Source organism: Bombus fervidus, chromosome 10 (assembly GCF_041682495.2).
Source record: "Bombus fervidus isolate BK054 chromosome 10, iyBomFerv1, whole genome shotgun sequence".
In the NCBI taxonomy this organism is placed as follows: domain Eukaryota; kingdom Metazoa; phylum Arthropoda; class Insecta; order Hymenoptera; family Apidae; genus Bombus; species Bombus fervidus.
In genome coordinates, this window is record NC_091526.1 from 9,145,522 (window position 1) to 9,166,836 (window position 21,315).

The 21,315-nt window shown below is 36.3% G+C and overlaps 1 protein-coding gene across 4 annotated transcripts in view; it reads left to right on the plus strand.

Moving 5' to 3' along the window:
- The first annotated feature begins 278 nt into the window (after positions 1-278).
- The window catches only part of LOC139991745 (neuropeptide CCHamide-1 receptor-like), a 39,729-nt gene continuing 18,692 nt past the window's right edge, over positions 279-21,315 (plus strand). Inside the window, exons 1-3 of one of the 4 annotated variants that reach the window (XM_072012094.1) lie at positions 5,783-6,333; positions 7,484-7,563; positions 7,642-8,583. The gene's annotated coding sequence lies outside the window, so the exon portion shown is untranslated. Of the gene's footprint in view, positions 672-5,782; positions 6,334-7,483; positions 8,584-21,315 lie in introns of those variants that run through there. The other 3 variants (XM_072012092.1, XM_072012095.1, XM_072012093.1) reach the window with 3 other exon arrangements.

The window sequence follows — 21,315 nt, forward strand, 5'->3', positions numbered from 1 at the left end:
CACGTGACGAAGGTTTCGTTAACATGTGACGAAGGTTTTCAGTTTCTCGCGTAGAAATAATTGTCAAATGTGCCAAAAACATAAAGCTTCGCTAATTTTTTACTCTTCGAATTTCGTTAGTTGCGATCTTGAAACGTTCGCGAACGATTCGCTAATATGTAACGAGGATTTTAAGTTTGCCACGTCGAAACGACTAACAACTGTGCTCCACGAAAAAAATAAAATTCTGCTAATTTCTTAATCTTCGAGTTCGTTGATTGCGATCGCGATTCGTCTGTACACTATTCGCATAGTTGATCAATGGTGAGATAGGAAATTGCGTTAGTTTATATATTTAGTTAATACATGCTCTCGTTGGAAATTTCGTAACCTTTGCTCGTGATTAATCGACGAATTACTCTAATATGCTTCGCTTCTAAATTGCTGTAAGAATTTCGCCGCATATACCAATGTAATTTCGGTCTATCGGGAGTGTCGATCAATTTTCCAGCGTGAATATAATTCTGCAAGTGTCGAATCATCTACCACGCAGAAATGGATCCTGTCGGTATACAGCTGCTACTGGAGGTCCGTTTGATCGATTACGATAAAAAAACGGACTTCTAGTAAAATTATAGAGCCAGGAACAGGATCTATTGAAAAGAGAAGATCTTCGTCCAACAAGCTTCGAGGTAAGCAGAGATATTGACTCGCCGTTGTAACAATTAATCCTATTAATTCTCGATTTGTTCGATGGTCCCTTGTCCTCGCTAATACTTGCGATTTATCCTTTGTATCGCGTTCACAATCGTTTCATTAGAGTCCTGATGAATTTCAGTGTATTTAAATACACAACATTCAACCGTTCAATTCTAAACGAGATATAAATAGAAATTTCGTGGTTTTTACATATTCAATTCGTTTGGTAGATATTTATTTTATCCTTTTTGTCTCGGTTTCAAACGTTGATATTTTCGTCGTCGGATTAACTAGATCAATTGACAATGATACGTATATGTTCACAGATTCGTGTTTCGCCATTTCTTGTTCGCTATCTATTTTTCCCTCTTTGTGTTCCATTTATTTTCCTTTCCAATTACATCGTCTCTACTAAACAGGCAAACAGAAAGAGAGAGAGAGAGAGAGAGAGAGAGACGATTTTGTGGTATTTTTGGAACACCATCTTCTTCAGATCATCCGAAATTTTACCATCCCTCCTTCTGTCACCAAGTTATGATCGATCCTGTTCCATTCGAACGAATAAAACGAGCACCCCGCAATCACTGTCATCTTCATAACCCACATGCTTCAACTACAGAACGATAGTGGGTTGTCCAGATTCGCCGTTTATTTACCAATCGTTATACCATCCTGTCTGGTTTGGTTAAGTAGGAAGCAAACAGGGATACCCTAAGCCGGTTAGGCGCTTCGTTGAAATTGCTATAAAGGTATACACGGTTTAGTCTGGTCTCCGTGCCAACAGAAACGCAGGAGGAAAATACAGCATAGAAGGAAAATACAATGGTCGATGAATGTCCCGAGGGAAGAAGAATAAGACCCGTCGACGCAAAATCTTAATGGATTTCGTGTCTATCTCAAAGAAAGCTTCTGATAATCGAATATACTATACACCACTAACATTAGGAGATATCTGAACGTGTTTCAGTGTTTATAAAAAAAGAAAACATTTGATACTTTATTTTATGTACTCAGCAGTTCAAAGGTATATAGACATTTGGTTATTTTTAACAAAATGTATTTTACTCAACGATTTTTTTATTTTATTTATTTTTGTAGATTTAAAATGTATTTTAAATAAACCTGCAAACGTTTTATTCTTTATAATTACCATAATTACGTATAATAGAATATTACGATACAATTACATTGACATGTAGAAACCAATATGGAATAATTAATATAAATTATTAATAATTAATGATTACTGGAATAATTAATTGTATATCTATTACTATTTTGTAATTCCGTATCTTCAGATTTTCCAATTTGCAATATAAATTAGATTCAAGAGCAAACTGGGTTATGTATGTCCAAGCTTAATTTTCCCTTCTCTTTACATTTTTTAAATATTTGGAAAAATTCTAATTATCGATGTCTTTCGTTTACACTATACAATTCATTATACTATACGCTCATGAAAGTTTTCTCAATAGAAATAAATGTTTGAGGAAGTACAATTGTATGAAAGGTTAAGGATCGAGGATCTAAAGAGATCATTTAAATGTATAAATATTTGTTGATTCTACAAGAAACATAGTTAGTGTCGCTTCCAATTTTTAATTTATTATTGCGTACATTTCTATAAAATTCACGTATTGTTAATTCTAGTTGACCAAAAGCGTCCAGATACTACTTGTTTAAGGTAGTGTATGTACTCTAGTAACGAAAAGAAAAGAAAAAAAAAAAAAAGAATAAAGGAAGCTAACAAGGAACGAGGAAAAAATGAATCAACATTTATTTTAAATTCTGTATGGTAACTTTTCAGTGCAGCCGCTCGAAGTTTGCCGCGATTAATTTACACGACGTCGAGTTAGCAGAACTTCGCCGCTGGTTCAAATCCATAACTTTCGGTATGACGGCAGTGGTTTTATCGCACTCGACGCGTCAGTAGTTTGTACGTAGCCTATCTGTTGGAAATTATTGAAGAGGAATTAAAGCAATCCTGATGCGTGCAACGATTGAAACCTATTTTATTATTGAAATTAAAATGTCTCGATAATAGTATTATGCTATTTTTTCTCTAACATTATGAAGAGACGCCTTTTTGTGTTTCATAAAGATTGCACGTACTAAAGAGAAACTAAAAACATAGGAGTTAATTGAAACGAAGTGCAGCTAGAAAGTGTATCAAAGGAACCAAAATCTCGGTGTATTTTTAATTATATTAATTGAAGCTTCTTAATTCCATTATGAGCTACGAATGTTTATGTACATTCATATTTTTGATATAATTAAAGACATCAAATTTAATTACAGTTTAATTAAAGACCTCGCTCACTGAACATTATAACGAGTACTATATTTTGAGATATTTTATATTATACTTTATTTGTTGTGTTTTTTTGCATACTAATAACTTACAATAACAATAACTTATAATGTTATTAGTAGGTTTAATTATACAAGGAGACTTTGTAACTGCATTATAATGTCTCTACACAAATTAAAATGATACTATTTGCTTCGCGCGTTAAGAGTTACGAAGGAAACAATTCCGCGGTCAAACAGAACGGCGATGGAGAGAATCCCAGTGGGGGCAAAAAGTAGTGTTCAACGAAATTTGAAGCGCTCCACGTGGAATTTCGGAATCAAAGTGACATGGTATGTACACGATACGACCTATCGGGTGCGATGATGCCATTTTCACGCTACAATCGATGCAATCAAGAGCATTTAAGTTGACCAGAGCGTCGTTGGAATACCAAACGATTCCGTTACCTTATGCCAACCACTATCCGTTAAATTGCAAACGTCGATTCGTAGTATTCTAGTCGTCGAAATGGGACAGACATTATGCAATTCATTCGCAAAATTTTTCGAGATATTTGGTTTTTAGTAATCTTCATGTAGTTTCCGGTTTTTGTAGAGAAATTCATGATATTTTGTTTCTTTTATTGCCATTGGTTAATTCGTAATAGATGGTCCAACTGACCAGGAATTTACGATATCACAACATTGTCGCAATTTGCGCGTAATCGCCGTTATTCCTGATATACTGTAACTGATATCCTCTCAGAGAGTCGGGAATGGTATTTTAACAGAAATTCTGTGTCTGTGCCGTTCTAGTCGTAATTCGACGAAAGTATGCATTTCGAAACAATAAATCTCACGAAAGAACAGGTTATTAAGGTAACATTTTCCTCTCATCGAATTCCAACTGAAAATGCCAAATTTCTTTGCATAGCGCTTCCACAGACATTCTTTCAGAAGTCTATCCCTAATATCTTTTCTCTAATTTAGCAGCAATTGCTAGGCTGGATTAACGGGAGGTATTAAACTCATAAATAAGACCTTTACTGCGGTTCACGGTACAGATATTGGATCCCCTGGTAGAACTCCGAGAAATATTGACAATACGTGTTATGTCTTTTCATAGTATTCCAATAGATATAACGTTTGCAATTTTTTTCTCAATTTGTGTGTCTTTAGGAACACCGGGAGACCGTGATATATTCCAAAGTGATTCTATCCTATATATTTTTTCGAATTTAATTAAGTGATACTTCACATGCATAGAAATGATATCTTACGACGGCTTGATAAAAATTTCCTTTTGGAACCGTGAAAACGTAGACGTTCTTTTAATATCCATAGCAATTTTCTTCGTTCACTTTTCCTTTGGTTATATCACGTAAATAAGTGTCATCCATGCTGCAATTTCATCGTAAAAGCAAGCCAAACTTCTCAGTTGAGTATTCGACGAGAAAGTTGAAGATAGCTTCCATTAGCTAACACTACCTCCATCTGGTGGCGGCTGGATGCATTATTCCCAACGCGGGAGATTCTGATCGATGAAAGCCAGAATCGGCGCGCTCCATTATCCCTCCTGGATAAGAACAGTCGCACCTTTTTCTACCGCAAGAGTAAAATACCAGCGATAAAACACGAATCTGAATATCCCACATGTCTTCCATGGAAAACAAGCTTTAAACGCCATCTGATACACGCTTGATCCAGGAAAAACAAGCGAAATTTTTGCTACCTTTTTGTTACTGACATCTACGAAACGACATACTTTAGTATTTGTTGGCTGTCCGTAATTTTGTCGAATAACTTTCGAATTAACCATGTAAATTTTTCATTCGACGCGATTTGTGTGCTAGTTTTAAAGTTACTCACTCGCACAGCGATAATACCTCAAAATTGCTCCTCGCTAAGTTTACTTACAAAATTGCTATCTCGCCATACAACAGATTAAACCGACAGATCTATAATCGGCTTATGTTTGTACCGTGATAAAAAAGTTTGCTCGTATAATCGGTTAGCCAAACGAACGAGGGCATAAGGTCCTCGCGGCGCCTGTTTCGCTGTAGATTCGTTTAGTGCCGCAAGAGAAACAAACAGTTGCTTTTTCCGTCGCAGTAAATTCATTCGTTTCACGGATCACTGTGTAGCTATGCATATATGGCCAGGTGGGAAAAGCACGAAACTAGTTTGAAATGGTAGGCAGTTTCTTTGAAAGAGCTATGCCCCACTCGACTGGAATTATAAAATCAAAGTCGAGTGTTTGCACCAAATATTTGCTCGGAGAACGAAATGGCAGGGAGGAGAGAGAAAGAGAGAAAGAGAGAGAAAGAGAGAGGGCGGGGGAGAGGGGCGAGAAAACGCCTCCATTCGAGGCCACACGCTGTACACTTCACTGATCCATATTTCAGAAGACGGCCAACTTTCGTGTATTCAAAATTCAAACACATGTTCGAATCGAGTCGCGATTTCGCGAAAGCGGTACTATTATGTAATCCATGATATTACCATCGTTGAAACTCCGATATCGAACCACAGGAACGATATTTCATATTCCATCAACAAGTCTTTTCGAATATTGCATTTTTATTTGCCTCCTGGTGCTATGTAATAGCATGTTCTGTAATTCGAGTCGAGTGGCTTTCCCAGATACGAAAATTGCATTCGACGTCGTTCAAGGGAACACGCTAACTTTAGAGTTTGAAACAGTGAATTTGTTTTTTGTAATGTTTGTGAAATTATTGATATATAGAATATTGCGCAAAAGCGGTATGTAAAGTTTAAATTTGTGGCAAAGTTACGGAAATAAATACGCGGGAAATTCTTAATTTTTATTCTATCATTTCTCTTAGATATTTTCGAAACTATTGTTCTTTACCCGGTCGTTATAACATCTATGGAACTGTTGATGAATTGTGTTCAAGAAGGAATATATTTTACACAATGCACTCTACAATGTAGAACAGGATTTAAATCATAATTTATTCAGTTATTCACGACTTCCTTATTCTGTTTCCATCCTCTTTATTGTTTAATCCTTCATTGTGTCATCCGTATTTAACAATTTGTAAATCGTATTTGCGTATTATGTGGTTGAAATAGCGGTTCAAGTAACCGCAAAACGAGTTCCATTTACCACTGTTGAAGGCGATTAAGAAATTTTAATTAAGGCCAACTACGATGGTACGTATGGACGTTTGAATATTCGCACGGTGGATAAATTCCCGGCGACGAGGACTCGTTCAAGCATGTCAACTCTTTATCTTAAACCGTTTTAATTACGATGGGACACGGAGTGGAATCCGCTAAGTCGATATGTGCAGATGGCATTGACGTGCACCCCAATACAACTACGATCACGTGAATGAAGTAAGTCTGTTCGTGGCTCCTTATTCTACTGCGAGGGTCCTTGCGTTTCGAGTATTCTCCTAGGAATCATAATTTAACGAAACGTAGCTATTATCATGCTTGTTAGCTTCAATAATTCTTATGCAAGGTATTTTCTATTTTGCCGTCAAAAAGGTAAGGGAATTTGCAAGTGAAAATAAAAGAAATACGTTGTAGCGAATTTCACTGTAAACGCTTTATTACAAAATTATCAGCCAATATTGAACACAGTTCGAAATATAAAATATGCGCATAGGAACAAATTTGTTGCTGCTGAATATATAAAAGTAACTACGCGGGAAGAATTAACACAACTAATTAATAAGTTAGTTGTTGATATTTAATAATATTCTCGCGATATTTTCAACGTAATGAATTTGGAATATAATAAAATATTGACGTGTCATTAATGCCATTTATGACGAGTTGGTCGACTTCTACACATTTATGGGAATTTTCAAGCTGCAAGAATACACAGAATACAGAACATCAAAAATGTATTTGAGTATTTTATTTACAAGTTTATGTCAGGTCTCACTAACGAAATGTTGTTATTTGTTATATTTAATAAATAAAATAATTCTCTACCTCGGATGCATTTCTTAAATCAATTTTATATCCATCATAAATATGCATTTGCATAAATAGTTTACTGCTAAGTTTTATATAATATCTTTTTCTTATTTTCACTTGTAGATTACGCTCTAATAGTTTGACTAAAAAAATGGAAAACACTCTACGTGCGATACACATATCACGCAAGCGAATTATAATTCGACTAACATTTCTCACGCATTAATTTGGAAAAATATCGGCGATCGTACAGCAATAGAGTCAATAGGGGATCTTTCCGCTTGAAAAATCGACGAGGAATTTTTTAATTCGCTACAATCTGCAGTTGTTTCGATATTTAACCGTACCGTGATTCGTTTTAGTCCGTTTGTATACAATCTGTATGAAACAGAATCATAAAGCTTTTAATCCTGTTCAAGCAATCTAATGAACCATAATGGCATGCATTCCTTTATTGTGAATTCTGCCGTAAAAACAATAGATGTTATGAATACTTCTCATACTCTTTCTCGATTTACGTGCACATGGATTAATAAATATCTATAATAATTGTTTCGAGAATCTAAACACCCACGGAAGATATCAATTTTTGTCCAGAAAAAGAATTCCGCCAGTGAAAAACAGCATCGATCTCGAAAAGTCAAATTCTAGCAATAAAAAGAAAACAGCACACGCGTAACAAAAAAGACGACCTAACAATAAAAATAAATGTTTAAGTGGGCGTAACAATATCAAGAGGATTTTAGAAATGAGAGAATCACTTTGACGCTTTAAGAGAAGAAATAGCAATTACAACAATACCAGGAAATAGTAGAAAAACCAACGTAAAGATACAAAATCAAATGGATGTCATCGGTCAAAAAGCGCAGAGATTGCTAAAAGAGATTGCAACGATAAATGAAGGTATTGGAGAAGAAAATTCTATCGGCGAAAGAGATAGAGAGAAAGAAAGAACGTGTAAAAGGAGGTGCACGATGTCTTGACTCGGAAAAGACCTGCAAATTCCTAAGATATTCTAAGGTTCGTAGGGGCGTATGCCAGAAATCCAAGGACGACTTAAGGTGCAATGAAATTGAACTATAAAGTTTTCAACGCGAAAGTACGATAGTACTATCTACATATACATGCTACACATCGATATCATGTTATGCGTGTAATTGAACGTCGCTTGTATCCACCCACCACCCTCTGTCATTACAATTATATTAACTTTCCACGAATATCATCGTAATAAATCGAGAATCTATTTAATGCAGCGTAGCTGCAACATTTCTATGTAAACTTATATTCAGCGATTCCTTATCGGTAGAATATATTAATTTCCATCGAGATTTGATCGATGGAATCAATTATGCTTGGTTACCGCGTGACGGCCACCTCGACATCAACGTGGTAAACGACGTCAATGGTGAAACTCGATCAGGTTGATCGAAATCGAAGGATCACCGATTCACGGGGGTAGCTTGCTATATCCCGACCGGATCGACGGCCGGTGGGGGTTGCTTCGTGGGTCGCACTTTCTGGCGTGGGTAGAGCAACCACCGCCAGTAGTATCGCGGTGACGAGCAGACGCGGTTGTCTTCTACCTTTCTCGCCGATCTTTCCTCGGTTTTCGTTCAGTATCCGCTACGGCCACCCTCGAAACGACGTTCATCAATCGTGAGTAAATTGTCGCTATTTCACGACACGTAAATTCCTCCAGACATTTGAATCTTCCCTCCCGGATTTTCGCTCCGTTTGTCACTTTGTCTCCTTTTATCCTTTCGCGCGCCTCGTGTGATCAGTGACGGGACGTGGAAATTTGATTGGAAATCAAGCGTAGATCAAAGTAAAAGTGAGGAAAAGTTTGTGTAACGGTACTCTGCTCTATTGATATTTCTAGGTATGTGTGGAATTTCTGCCGCTCAATTCAAGAATAAAAGCTGCACGTTCGATCGGTGAAACGGTCGATCAACTCCTGACGTTCCGACGCAGTTACGTAGCACAAAGTGTACATTTTAATCGACAAACTTGCATGTACCGCGTAAACGATGTTTTTGTAAAAACAGTGCGTGCTTTTCATCGATTTTATTAGCTACGGGCAATCTGTTCCATACAGTCTATTTAGATTTCGATGCATAACATTTCCCGCCCACGAGATTGATAGACCTGCCGGCTCTCGTCAACGTCGTCTTTGAATCACCGTTTTTCGTCTCGTGAGACCAGTCCGCAGCATCTAACAATGCGATGTCTATGATCGCGTCATTGCATTACACGCGTCCCTCGTTGGTTAAACGATCAATTTTAATTACGCGCACGAAATTGTGCCGCTAATTTAACGAGTAACTGTCATGCCAGATCTCGCCACTAATCTTCTTGTTCGACACTCAATGATGTCTTCTTCGTTTTATTCAAATCGTATGCAAATACGCGTTGGACAGTTATCGCTCCGACGAAGTTACCGCGCGGACCACGATGTCTATGTTCGATATCGACATGGAAATTCAACGACACGAATTTTGAATCGGGCACAAGAGGGTAGAAATTTGCAGCTTGCTTTGCATTTTCTAACTAGACTAACTAGACAGAAGCTGAACCATCTAGGGATGATAGAGCGGATGACTATAACGGGAAATTGAATTATTATTTTATCGCTAGGTAAAAAGAAACACTCACTGGCGAACACTTCCTTGTCTTCACGCAGGCACTGCACCAGTTTGTCGTTGTCTGCTGATTTTAAAACTAAACAGAAGACTATAGGCGGTTGATTCTTATCACCGACAGCTGTATTCCTTTAAACTATTTACAATGTAACACTTATCCTAACTCATACACTAACGCTACAATTAATAAATTCAAAGAACGCCGCGTTGGGGATAGCAGAGCGTAGGTAGAGATTTCTACCAAAGCTATTAGTCGAGAAATTCTGATTAATTAACATTACAAGTGGCAATTTCCTAGAGAGAAACAAATCAGAATTATTTTGTCGAGGGCTGTTACGTGTTAGAGTACGTAGGGGTATTTTATAATTTGCATTCATCCGGTGTAACTTAATATATGGAAATTTATATTTTTATTCATGTTTTTCAATTTTATTCATTATATTTACCTTAATCTTGTTTTGATTAATTTCCATTAGAATATTTATATACGAGGCTACCGTGTTATCTTTTAGACAGATTCAATAACAAATCAGAACTGTCCTTTCGAAATAGAATTGTGACACGTTGAATAGGAAATTTTCTAACTTGCATCCTTATGGTGAAAAATTTATATGCCTGTTAATCTGAAAATTTTATTTAAAGGAAACTTGTCTTTCCTTTAGAACTTATGCTTTTCGTTGAACTTTGATCGATTTCCATTGTGAATTACTACGCTAATTTTGTGCAGAGAAACAAACATAGATTTGTTTTTTTGATAGAGATCTGTTTTATGTTGAATAGAAAATTCCTACCTAGAGGTTTCGTCCATGGCATTTTCCTATCGTCTTGATCGTTGAACCTTGATCGATAGAACGTCTCTAACGATATTTTAACATTCCAGTTATTTTCATAATTGAACGTTCCACGGGGGAATGATTCTCCATGACTTATTATCATGTTTGGCCTCCTTGCTTCCGTGACGATCAATATTTGGATCGTCGCGATGCTTAAGGTTAGATTAACTCGTATTTTTATGCGTCCCCAGCTCGCGTTATCGGATCGCGCACCTTTTACGACCAATTTCCCGTTTCTTTCCGGCATTCTGCACCGGATCGCCACATTTACGGCGTCGAATCGATGAAAATGTAACACAAAGGTTGCAAAGACGGACGACGAATTACGTAACACAAAGGTTGCCAGCACCGACGAAGAATTCCGCGATGCATTCACACAACGCGTAAGAAACCGACTCGTTCTCTCTCAGAAGCACTTTCGATTAATTTAACATCGAACTGGACTATGAAAGGCTTTCAGAAATTACATTATTTAGGAAACCGGTGGTGAGATGCATTCGCGATTCGAACGAGATCAAAGGAATTTTCTCGAATCTTCTAATTTGATTTTAGAAAAATACGATCACGAGCTGCCTTTATTGTTACATTCTTGCGTTCGTAGTGTCGCACGTATATTCCAAAAGTGTGGCAACTGAAAACTACGAGGAAAGAACACGATAAGTTTCTTATTTTCTTTTGCTAAAAAACAGTTTTATAATTCAGTACGCCGTCGATCAGCCTATTACCAAAATTGCTTTTTGGATCTGCAAGTAAACATATGTTTTCCAACCCTCTTCGCAAATTTTCAAAATTTATCTTGTTTCATTCTTTTATTCATACGGGAAACACTCTTTGGTTTAAGCATAATCAACACGAACGTACATTTATCAACGTTTTACGGTTTTATCCACTTTACCCGGAAACACGTGAGTATCTCGTGAACAATAAAACAGATATTACGCGATTTCGAGGGGGCTATCATGGCGATATTTATTTCACCCCGAAAAGTCCTTGAAAAGCCCTACATTTTTTTATTCCACGTTCCTATAACCATCATGTAACATCAAAACATTTTCAGAACATTACTTGCTTCTACTACTACGTACTTCTCGCGTAAAGTATTATTGAAATATTGAATCTCAAACTTAATATATCGACATCATTGGCGTTACCCATTGCTCCCGTAAACTTTATACATCATTGATGGTTCTAAAAAGAGCCGTTTGTGCGAGTACTTGTGTATGCACCGAAATACTATTCCTTAGAAACGACTAGTCGTTGGTCCTTCTACATATTTAATACAACTTCGCATCCTTCTTAAGAATTAATAACTGGATAGTGGTTAATGCAAAAAATATAAATAAGAAGCGCCTCGACGTCAGTTATAAAAATATGAAATGAAAAAGAATATAGTTCCCATTTAAAAAACACAAGCGTTACTTTCATAGGGCTTTTCAAAGTTATTCCAGCATAAAATAAATATTATCATAATATGTCCCCCTCAAAATTGTATAACATAAACTTGAAAATCAATTTTCTTATCTCATCCATAGTTCTCGAAATATTTACGTATTTCCAGATAAAACAGACACACTGTATAATTGGAATATGGCGTTGATCATACGTGATACATACGGAGACAAAGACGAATGTCAAGCGTTTTAGATATGTTCTTATAAACGTGGGCAACGATTTACAGAAAAAGCGCAGCCTGCGCGTGAGCGAGTTGGCGTGATCACGTATACGTTTAACACAACTAAATGTCGAATGTATAGAATAAGAGAAATTTTCTGAATGTCCCCGGAGAAACATCGAACTTCGATAGCTGGAGAATTTCCGAGCAATTTATAATATAGTCGTTTGCAATTTTGAAGACAAATGTAGTAGCACTGGCAATGAATCTATGCGGTTCCAACGTAAACAACGCGAGACATGTTAAAAGCAGATCGTATTTGTAAAAAATTGCTGCAACGGGGTCGCCAATTTTAGAAGCAACAAAACGAAGAATTCTATGTCGAGAGAACAGTGTTCGAGATGCGGGACGATCAGAACGTTAGAGGATTTCTCTGAAAGTTAGAGGATTTTAAAAATTTGCAGACAGTCCAGCGATAACGGTGATATCCTTGTAGCTGCTTTGCAATTTGGAAGATCAGGTGTAAATATAATTATTAAGACAAAGTACTATTTTTATATTTTCATTTCGTATCCCCGAGTTTCTTTTAATCTCTCTTTGACTGTTTTCTGATCTAAAATCTGTTGAAAGGATTGGAAGTGAATTAATAGATAATGTACGCTAAGAATCGAATAACAAGAGATACAATAATAATATAAATATCAGAATTGATGAAACAGGAGATCAAGAAACGGAAGTATGTTATACGTATAAAGATAAAAAGAATATTAATTTTGTTACATCAGAGAGATTTTATCGTCTAACGTTTTAAATGAAATAACAATTCGTAAATTCTTTTGATAATTTCTTAATGATTCTTCAATTTTACTCAAGTTTCTGTTATCATGTTTTTGTTATCTCAATTTGTACACATGTCTGACATGTTAGTGCACGTTCTATTCGAGATCGGAAGCGGGAAATTACTTTGCGCGCGATCCAAATCAAGCGTGAATCTGGCGAATCGGCCAGTTAAACGTACGTTGAACTTAATTATAAATAGGTGCAACGTCTTTCGTCGTTCGATGTTCTGCGTTAGAAATTACGACGATGCATGCATTGAATTTTATTCGGCTTTTTCGGATAACAACGTTTATACGCGTGTTTCATATTTATGGAATTTTGATTACGCCTTTATGGTTATCTACGTGAGGTATACTCCCATTAAATCAAATGGGTGCCGTGTAAACCAAACGAGATTAGCTGAACGTCGTTTTGGAGCAAAGAGACTTTAAATTGCGGTTATTTCCACATAACATGCAGAAAATCGTTTTCCCTAAGTCTAATCCTTGAACAAGGCGGCACGAACCTTCGTAATATCGTGACTGTTTAAGAACACGATAATTTTGTCCTCGAGAATGAATAATACAATCGTGCTGTTTGATTTTCTACATTGTGATCGATAAACTTCACAAATGTAGGACGATAATTTTGAGCTAAATTAATCGACATCGATAATATGGTGAACGATAATGTTACGATCAGCGTGCAACGACGAGTTTGTTTGATTTCTTTCTCGTAGAGTTTGTTGGATGACAAACCTTTTAATAATTCAAGTTCCCTTTGTCAGAGATAGAAAAAACTTTGTAATAAACTCCTTTCGCATCATCTTCTTGATTCTTATTTTTGGGCAGATTTAAATGATAATTTAATATTGTTTGTCGTTGTTGATCTATACATCAAAGTTCAAAAGCACGTAAGCTTGTTTTGGATAGAACATAATTTAGCTGGGAAATTAGAAATGGAAACCAGGCCAATTTTATTCTACGTTAAAGCTATCGTGCAATACAATTTTTTTTCAATAGTTAACATGCAGTAAAAGAGATGATTTCTGTAAGTGTGAAACATCGTGATACACATTTTACATAAACAATTTCAATTTCGTATAATATACATATCAAAAAAATAAATAAAACATCCTTGTGCATGAGTACTAGGGTACGTACAGAAAGTTAAGTAAGCCTGAGAAACTTTATTTTAACACTTTCACATCTTGTAGCACCAACGTGTTGTCAAATGCAGGCCAAGTGTTAGTGTCCGGTGACAGCACGTTGGTGTTACGAGCAAATCGATCCTTTGCGTAAAGTTTACAAATTTGAAACTCCGGTTACTGATTAAAATTATTAGGAAATTTGTGCACGTTGATGATATTTATGAACGAGGGCGTATATTGAGTTCACAAGACGATAATAAGTTATAGTGATATTCATCAGTTACCAGTTTCAAAATGTACCTTTTCTACCTTATTCGATGCATCTAACAGTCTCGCGTTCCCTTAGCCTATTACAACAACAACAATATCGAAGATAATATCGGAATATGAGTCGCGTGTTCGTTTGCACTGGCAATAAAAGGGCAGGAATTACCTGGTTTCAGAAGAAACGAACCGTATCAAGCCTTGGGTTTTTTTTTTTTTTTTATTATTTTTAATCTCGTTGAGAAGTATCGCATTTATTAGCCGTTGTCACGTTCTACGCAGCTTATTTGTCCGGAAATTTTGCTGTAACAGAGCGCGAAACGCGTTATCAGAAACGTTAACGCTAAGTGAGAAATAAAAACGAGTTACGGTTTCTTTACTGTTTAGTGACTTAATTTGCCGCGGATGAAACAACTTTGTTCAAGTATATATTCTAGGAGGAAAGAAGTTTTCTATAAAAAGCAAAGTTTCAAGAAGGGGAAACTACGATCTATGATCCTGAATGGATTTAATAAGTTTCGTACAGGTGGTAAAAGGAAAAAGCAAAAGGATAGCAACCCTAAATCTTGAGATAAACTGGTAATGTCGGGCAAAAATCCCCTTTGTATACGTTCCACGCGAGAATTTCATAGATTATTCTGCGAAACGAGAATTAACGCGCGCCGAAATGTAAACGAGTAACAAAACAGCGTAGGAAGAAACGAAAGAGTATAAAAAACATTTGAAGATAAATATACCAGATCCGGAACTTACGTTCAGCTTTAATTTCCTCTAATTGAGTCGGCGATTTGTACAACTTCAATTTCGCTAGCCGTTACAGCTGGTTTATTTTCGACCTAATTTCCAATGTCAACAGAAGCTACGAGAATAAAAAAGCGAAACTTCTTTGGTTAAATTTTACTTTTCCCTAGCTCAATTTTGCGAAAATTCGTATCGTTCTGGAAAAAAAGAATAGAAACTATTACAAACAATTTTTATTATTTTCTTGCGAAATCGAACGGGATCAGATTCGATTCTGTTCGATTCTAGTACCATTTGCACGTGAAAAATCCACCTTTTACGAGTTTCGGCCGAGATCTTGCCTTCAAGGCAACCCTCGAATTACGCGACCGGTTGTAAAACAACACTTCTCCAGCAACCGTTCCTTTTTCTGCAGCACGATTCGTAGAAGCAAAACTTTTTCAGCCCTCTTTATAGATGGTTTTCGCGTTTAATTCTCAGGGAGCGTGAATTTTAATGTCGACATCTTCTTGACCCTTTTCAACCCTTTCGAGCAACCCTCTTGCTAGCGAAACGTTCGTCAGAGGTTAAGAATCTACGCAAATCCGAGGATTCGAGCAATAAAAGCGAAAGCCACTCCGCGAAGAAACGTCATTTCCAACCAACCAACCGTCCTTTTCACATTCCGATTTTTGTTTCAACGCCGCGCCTTAATTATCGCGATTTAATTTATTCCAGCGTTACCTTGTCGTTCAAGCTGGTCCAGTTTAGAAATGTTACGGCTTATCACGGTTGTCGCGTGACGTCTGAATCTACAGCTTCGATAAGATGGTTTTTTTAGGAGGAACATGAATGATTCATAAATGGCCGCAGCAGTCGTCATTCTCGCCATGACAATTGCGGTTGAGTGATTAAAACGGCTGACTGAGTTCCAGCGAGAATTCACGAGAGAAGATTCTGAGGATTTATGGCAGTTTGAAATTCGCTTCGTCCAGAGAGAATCAACGTTCTTACTATTCGACGTCTTTAGGATTCTTCTCGCTGTGGAACGTGCTGACTTTCAGGTCGTTGAAAATTTCACTTGGCACAAACAGCCGAATTCCGCATGGTAATTTATTGAATTTTTGACGCCAGCGAATCTCCATCATTTTCATCCAGACAACCTTTGGTTATCGAACTAGGATCATTTGATAAATTCGAAATTTTGTTGCTTTTTTTCTACTAGTTCAGAGCATACGAAACCTCATGTATTCAAACGAAGATCTAGTTGTATACGATTTAGGATAATATACTTTTTCAACGGCTTATCTTGTTTCGTTATTCTACTAGATGTTACAGGGTCCTCTAGCTATTATTAATATCACGAGGTAAATTTTACAAGTTACAAAGTACCAGTATAGATAAATACTGTCGCATAACAATGACAAGTTTGATAATAAAACGAATGAGATTTTACGAGTACTTAGTATCTAGTAATAATTTGCACGACCAACAAAATTTATCTCATACACCCGAAATGCGTATATACGTATAATGTATAGTAATTATAAAAGCCAAATTACTGTATGTGGTGATAATCCAAAAGTCGTAAACTGTATTATTCACAGGTAAGGAGAGCTGTTGGTAAAAAGTTTCTACTGATAAAAGTTTCGCTCGCGGAGGTAACCACGTATCTGTGTCCATGTATTTCATGTTCCTGGACGTGTAATTCACCGGTACATGACGTCTATGAGGAAGCATCGCTACAATACAGTCCGATTTTCCCTACGTGTTATTTCTCTTTGTCTAATTCATCACGTTCTTTTTTTATTTTATTTCGTCTCTCCATGAGGTCTGCGTCTTGATTTTTGAACAAGTCCAAGGATACCGACGTTAGATCGCGAGACGAACGTTGCTGGACAGAAAAAGAGTATCTTGTTTAATTTACCGTTGATGATTAATCCACTCTCTGTCTGCAAAATGATTAATGGCCACTAAGAGGAGAAACTTTTTTCGTTTGCACTTAAACGGCGTACTTTCGTTTGCTATGATGTTGATCCGATAACTAGAACACACAAAGTTGCGAAATGGAATTGTGCGGGATGTTGATGATTTATCAGAAAGTTCGTTTGTTGATCGTTTTCCACGCCGTACTCGATAAGTTAATTCCTCGTCAGTTATGGATCGTTCGGAACTCCGTCAATTTTATTTTTTTGTAGAAAAAAGGGAGATACGTCTTAGTATCTAACAGACATTTTTTTCAGTACCTTCGCAAATTTATTCTGCGGCTATAATCAAGCAAAGTATGTGGTACGATGTAAATCCGAGTTGTTGGAAGGTTTATCAGAAGGGTATAATAAAAATACGAAACACAAAGTGGGAAATTCTTTGACCGTGCACTTTTATATGAAAAAGAAAGGTATATCGGACAAATATTGACACACATGTTTTGAATTAATATAAAGAGTTGATTGATTCATTGAAATGGAGCACGATTAAAATGAGTTTCACGGGGAAATAAATTTAATCTTTTATCGTTATTAGGTTGGTATCGAACGGTGAACATTTTGAAATGAAGTATGAACACTTAACCATCAAATAGTCCGACTAATGATTATAAATCTATTCTCATTTTATAGCACAGTAACCGCAAGTCTATTCCGTAACTTTTATTACAACTTTTCAGTCAAATAAATATTTTTTATTCGATTATAAACCTACTAGAAACGTTTGGTTATTGAACTTTAGGACACCCTATACATAAAGAATTAACACGCTTGTCGCGAAAATTATTTCGATATCAATTTATTTCGATATTAATTTTGTAAATCAAATTTCGCCATACGATTGTACATACATGGAAATATTTGTATTTAACAATGCAAACTGACGCCGTTGTAAAGATTGCTTTTATAGAAAGAAATGGACGTGTTTTTTTTCTGAAATTCGAATTAAGGAACATGGGATATGGTAACACAACCGCGGCGAGAAAATAATTCTGTGGGTCGAGGTTAATAAACATTGTCATGGAAGTGACAGCATAGGAAAGATGCGTAAATATACGTAATTCGATCCGAACAAAGGGAATTCGTTGGATAAAATAGAGTCGACTAGTTTTTCGTACGTGATCGAAAAGTTATAAATATTTTGCGTCAGCTTAAGCTCCGACTTCTTGCCGGGTTTGATAAAAATGTTGAAACGTTCCCTCTATGAAGTTGCCGCGATGTACTTCGAATTACGATGGAAATGCAAATCGATCGACAGTCTACCAACTAATTTAAGCGTAAATTTCTTTCTTCCTCTTTAAACATTGTACGTGTTCATTGAATGTCGCTCTTTCCTGATGTAAATGTATTATATTTTACCACGTGAACATAAAACTCTGTTCAGTGATCAACCTGAATTTGATAGATTAATGTTACACGAATGATATTGTAGTTTCTTCAGAGTCGAAAAACTTTTGTGGAAATATGGCTTTTGATCAATCTTCTTCCAATTTTCGAAGGAACCCTGTTGGAAGAAAGCTGAGTCTCATTTATATTTAAAAGAGATTTTCACGAAGAGCAGGCGAGATCTAAAGGTTTTCACAACAAAGCGTATCTTGGATCACCATAATTCTCCGTCGAAGCGTTTTCGCCGTGGAAAGGAAAAAAAGGGCTGATTTATCAATCAGGAAACGTCAACTTCGTCGTTTTTTTCGAAGCTTATACGATCCATTGTAATCCTACCGAACGAATTTCGCTATAGTATGAATTTGAAACTCGAATAAAGTTCGGGATACATGATAAAAAAAAAAGCACTTCACCGCTCTCTTTCGATTTATGCCTTCGCCCCCTCTTTAGAAAGGGATTTATTAATTTCTCTTTATCCAGGAATCTTTCTGGAACGAAATGACGAGACGTGGAAAACCATTCTATCGACCTCTTCCGATTTACAGTTGCTTTTCTCCTTTAAAATAAGATTTATTAAACTCCATCGATGAGTCTTTCTAGAACAGAATGGTAAATCGCAGGATAAATTATATCGTAGAATAAATTATAGTGCAGACTGTTCGATTCTTATTACATAGATTTTTCATCCTGAGCAGCGATAAAAATCATCGAGCAGCGAGGAGACATTGAGTTTCATCGACTGTCGCGATTCGTACGACGATTAAAAATATGAGAAAAAATATTATTTTACGTTACGTTAATTAGAAGCATATTTTTCATTTCATGTCTGATCGGTGATGTAATCATTCGTGCTTCTTGGTTGTTCCCGAGAAATGTTAAAGGGACGCTGTCGAATAAGATTAACGATGTCAGGAACGACGACGATCGTATCTTCAAAGGACGACACCAATTAACGGTCCATTCACATAGACTACGGGTGTAAGTTTCATCTAATTACATTGTACTGCGTACAAGAATTAAAGGAATTACTAGGTTGCTCTATCGTAAAGAATTTAGATGCAACATTCTAACTAAAGATTACAACATTAGAAATTCAGTAATTGAATGGTTGAAAGAAAATTCAAACACTTTTAACAGTTAATTACTCATCCTTTTGTAAATTCGCCGCTGTTACTTTTCTAGAAATTTCAACGATATAAATGACGATGTAAAGTAACGATACAACTTTAAAGTTGGACGTTTCGAACTTCGACTACTTTGGCACTGTTTTGCAGATTAAATATTCTCAACTGTTGTTCGTTCATTATTCGAACTCATTACTAAAACAATTAATCCTCTATTCTCTGGTTTATTTTTGACATACTAATTCATTACTACGAAACTCTCGATTATTTTAGTTATTCAAAGTATTGCAAAGTTACTAATTTAGGTCAATAACAATATTCTTCGCCTCCACAAAACTTTCATCACAAGATTTTCTCATATAATAGAATTGCATGCCTTTCAAATTATTTGTTTCTTAATTAAATCTAGCAGTTCCAAACCTTTGTCCGAATCAAACTCTATGTACGTCACGAGATGGTTACACGGTTCATCAAATCGATAGCAATATGAGACTCAATATTAAGAGTGGAACAATATAGAAGGCGAAGTTCATCGGTTACAGGTATCTAAATGTTTCGACAGAATTGATTTTGGTGGAAACTGGTATCCAATAGTTGGCTTTATGTTCTTCCGGATCATCAGCTCGATACGTAGGAGGAAATCGTTCGATTAAAGCCTATTTGAACTCTCATATTCGATAACTATCTATTACGACTGTCAACTTCGAATTAAGTTGCTTCTCCTACCACTTTGATCTTTCGACCTGTTTGTTTCCAATCGTTGGTTCGTTGGATAAGCGATACTAATGATTTTTTGATGAGAAGTTCGATAACAGGATTGCAGGTATGCAGCTATCGATGGTAGCTGCAGACGAAGGCTGAATTTATGATGTCGAATAGTTCAAGCGTCGATCTGATGGAAGTTTGAATAAGTTTGCCGAAGCGATTAGAATTTCGAAAGTATTACAAAGCGGTTAGTTATCTCTCTATCATTGAGAGATATACAATTTTAGTAATTGCAAAAAATAAAAAATCTAGAACCTGTAGTTTTGTTATTTTCGTCATACTGAATTTTTCAAGTGAATTTTATTGTGTTATGGTAGCCATTTTTTAAGCCATTTTTATTACTATTACGCTTTGTATCAAATTTTTGGAAAATTTTATTGGATTCCAAAAAAGGCATCGTATATGGCGCGATAAGGTTGATGCACAACTGTAACATTAAACTTTTCTCCTATGAAACTAATTTTATTACTATCGTGCATCGAACGTTATTACGAAGTTTGCAAAGTTTCATCGTTATCGCATTTGAAAAAGAACCGTACAGGTGTAATAAACTTGGTGTATCATACTAACGTCAAACTTCCTCTTTTGAAGTCAGCCTCTTGCTATCACGGTTTGCTTTACATTTTTTAAAATTCCATCGCCTAGTCGAATGCAAAGAAAAATCATATACAAGTTATAATAAGATTGTTGCATCGTTTGTTGTACTTTTAAGAGGAAACATTTCGAGTCCTACGTTTCCAAATTATGACAATTGTTTCTAACGAATAAATGAAGATGACTTAACTGAACGATTAACAGACGTATTTCGCGAACGTGCACATTCCCGCAGGAAATTGTCATGTTTGTTCAGACACGAAACTTCTGCAAGGCGCGACCCGTTTGTTTGGCTTTGACGTTTCATGATTGCATTCACGTCTTTGTGTTGCGTAACGTTCCCAGCAAATGGCCGCGGAAAAGATTTATCAACTAACATAATCACTGACTGATTCGAGGTGATACAAATCTTATGATACAAAATTTGGCAAGACGAGATGTCCAAAAAGATCATTGTTCTTATCACATTCGTTGGAATTGTGAGGTTCGTGGCAGAC